Source organism: Rousettus aegyptiacus, unplaced genomic scaffold (genome assembly GCF_014176215.1).
Source record: "Rousettus aegyptiacus isolate mRouAeg1 unplaced genomic scaffold, mRouAeg1.p scaffold_m13_p_17, whole genome shotgun sequence".
In the NCBI taxonomy this organism is placed as follows: Eukaryota; Metazoa; Chordata; class Mammalia; order Chiroptera; family Pteropodidae; genus Rousettus; species Rousettus aegyptiacus.
The window spans coordinates 6,327,645-6,331,360 of NW_023416292.1; the positions used below are offsets into that span (position 1 = coordinate 6,327,645).

General features: G+C 37.8%; 1 pseudogene; it reads right to left on the minus strand.

Annotated features, from left to right (window-relative positions):
* Positions 1 to 989: 989 nt before the first annotated feature.
* Positions 990 to 2,437, minus strand: LOC107513491 (annotated as a pseudogene).
* Positions 2,438 to 3,716: the final 1,279 nt, after the last annotated feature.

Below are 3,716 nucleotides of genomic sequence, written 5' to 3' on the forward strand. Positions count from 1 at the left end.
TCTAAAATTTCCCACTTAGGGACATATCTGTGGATACACGAATACAAGAGCAACGAGTGGGCTCATATGAGTTTTGTAAATGCATCCAAAACATTTAGAAACATTATTCAGGAAAAAAGGTGGATCCCCCGACAAGAGAAGGAAAAGGAGAGATGCATAGGCCATGGATTCTAAAGCTACCACAGTTAAGAGGCTTCTGCCTAATACTGTTTTAAGTTTCCTCTATGGCTTAAGCTTTGGTGTGTGAAGGGGCTTAAATAAAGCATTCAAACTAGTCCTCAGGAGAAGTAGTAGAAAGCTGTTAATATAATTAGTGAAATTTGGAGGGCGTTTTGTTTTTGTTTGTGTTTTTCATATGTAGTTATTCCATACTTTCTTTATCATTAGAATATATTTCTTTCTGTACATTACTTTGAAATGAATCTTAAACATGCTTTTCTAAAAATTCAGATAACTGGGATTCCTGAACAGTAACAGGAAAACCACATTTTAGTCAGTGTTTTCCTAATGGCCTTTCCTTTTGCATTTCCAAGAAAAATCCAGACATAAGTAGATTTACTAATGTCTCTTAAAAGAGAGAAAGAGAAATAAATGTCAAAATACATCCAAAAGAACCTGCTTTGCATTTCTAGAACTAGAAGAATATCTGTTTAAACATTAAAGTTTCCAATTTTTGTACATACTTTTGTCCATCCAGACCTTAAGATAACATAGCTAACATTCCAAGAATCAGAACTCTTTAAAATGTAGGAAACGAAGAAGTTGTCTAGGTTTTAGAAGATTTTAATATCAAATAAAATATATTTTACATAATCCAAAAGGTTTGATTTCCATATAAAGTATCTTGCTTAAACACAGTTCCCAGGTCACATCAAGTGATTTTATCCTCACATTTCAAATGAAATGTTGGTGGTCTAAAAACTAGACACTCTGCCATGAATGACAAGAAGCAAAGGTAGCACATATCATCGGCAAGTTTCTTTCCAATGTCACAAGTTTGTATTTTTTCTTGTTTGTGATCTCCAAGCTGGCAGCATTTTCATTTCATCCACTCTCTTCTTATGTATTTGAAAAGCAGATGTTGTCCGTCTACCACGAGAGTACTGTTCGCCATACCAATCAAAAGGACCCCAACTTGGCATTGCATTTGGTGCAAAAAAGCTGACCATCCATCATGCCCAACAAGGCAAACTCCATCTACTGTACAAGTTCAATGAAATTTGGTGTGCACTGAGCTTGACTCCCTGTGATGGGCATGAGCAACAGTGCATTTTTTGTGGGCAAAGGCTATAGGACCACTTCCTTCATTATAATCCGAAATGCTAGACCTGCGAAATAAAGATGGTCTGCACTTTCTACACTTGTAGACAACCTCATCTTTCAATCTTTGTGAAACGGTGGTTGGGTCGACACAGAGTTCTCAAGGTAAGTTCTGCAATTCTGGATACATAAAACTTTCACATAGAGGATTTAAAATAATTCAGGTTAATATGTTAAAGGATCTAGTAGAAAACGGGGACGACATGTATAATCAAATGCAAGATTTTCAGCTGACATAGAAAGTACAAGAAAGAATCAAATAAAAATATTAAAAATAATCAAAATCATGGTAAGAAAAAGAAGACTTCTGCAGGCTTATTAGTACAGGTGGTCCTTGACTTGCAATGGTTCGACTTATAATTTTTTGACTTGATGGTGTTGTAAAAGCAATACACATTCAATAGTAACTGGCTAGGCTAAGCTATGATGTTCGGTAGGTAAAGTATATTAAATGCATTTTGACTTCTGATATTTTCAACTTATGATGGGTTTATTGGGACAAAACCTCATCATAAATTGAAGAGCATCTGCACTCCTGGCACAGCTGGGGGAAAATCAACTTGAAGACAGCTAAATCAAAATTTCACAAACTGAAATATAACAAGAAAAGAAAAATGTGGAAAGAGAGAGCAAGAACTTCTCTGTAACCTTTTGTAAAGGACACTGCTTGTAAATTGCATTAGAGGGATCTACATCATATCCCACGGCCTGGTGTAATTTCAGTTGCCACTCAAACCCCTCATTCATCTTAGCCTCTGGTTTGATAGTCTGGAGGATTTTGTAGGCTTTTTCAAATGTTAGTTGGTCAGTCTTCATCATAAAAGCAGTCAGTATAACCACGCTTCAGCTGACTCCTGCATGACGTGCACCAGCACTGTGCAGCCCTGGGGCCTGGCCTATTAAGGCCACGCATGGACCAGGTGGCTCAGCAGGTATGTCTAGGGCTAATCCAGCCCAGGCCCTTGACCTGGATGCTGGGCTCCTTCAAATCTACCATCAGCATGGCCTCAAGTGGTCAGGCTCTGCAGAGGCCACAGCTCAGCCCAGGTAAGCCCAGTCCTCACCTGCAGCATCTCTGGTGGCAGACCCAGCACTCGCATCCCCCAGCCTCCGACATATTGGCACCCAGGAGACTGCAGCTGCCTGGGGACGTTAGAGGGGTTTTGCAAGTCTCCTGAACCCCCTCTATCAAAGATTCTCAAACCTCCTGCTTTCAGGACATCTCTGTTAATCCCAAACAAACATACCAAAAAAGTGAGAAGAGTCATTATTTTACATCTTTGCGAATCCCTTTTATTTGTAACAATGAAAGACAGCTGTATTTTTAAATATTCTCTGTAATCAGTCTGTTGTGATATGTTCTGGATGAAATATATGAAGAAAATTTGCCTTATTCGGATATGTAGTTGGAAAAGGGAGGAGTATTTTAATATCTTTATCACATAATTGTGGATATTCATCATCATTACACTGAAACTCAAAAAGTAAGTGCTTAAAAATTTGGAGCAGTGTGGAATCTTAAACCGTATCGATGAACTTTTATTCTGCTACATCAAAATCCATTTGTCTATTTTGAACTTTCAATAGATCTTTTACTCATGCATGATTTTGTAACAATATACAATGGTCATTTGGAAAATATTGGTTCCTTGAATAACGCAGATCTTCCAAATGCTGACATATTTCATTATTCAATATCAATTAATATCACTACCAATCTCACCAAAGAAGTTTGGGAAGGTTTCAAGTTTACAATGGCAGATATGAGTTTTTCCAGAATTCTAATTTTTGCTCGAGAGCACAGATATTATTGACAAAAATTACTGTCAGTTGTTTTCTCAGAAATGGTAACCTTACTTCATTGTTTTTCAAAGAAATGCCTGCCAAGTGTCCAAGTCTCAGTAACTATTGCTTGCTGGCCAATAGTTCACTCTAGTATAAATGATGTTACCTGAAAGCAGTGACTAATCCAGCTCTCGAGTCAAACAGCTGCACAGTTGCTTTGCCTTGAGACAAACATCACACTCTCATATGTCCTCATGGGCTTATATGTACTTTTCATTTTGTTACTCTGATAATTAAAAATATGTGTCCTCCAGGGTTCAGATTTAGCAAAATTAACAATGTTACTGTTTCATCAAAAACATTCTTAAACTGATTTCCTCTTTTCTTTCCTTCCTCCATTTCTTTTTCTCTTTTTTGTCTCCCTCCCTACCTCCTCCCTTCTCTCCATTTCATTCTCTATTTCTTCTGTAGGTGCAAGGTGGAGAAGACTACAGGGACTCTAGTACAGTTTGGTGGCATCGCCTTGACTTGTACCAAGGAAGCGGCAGTTGACCTACGATTGCTTCTCTACCATCACTGAAAATGTCAAAGCAGTGAAAAATAATGTTTTA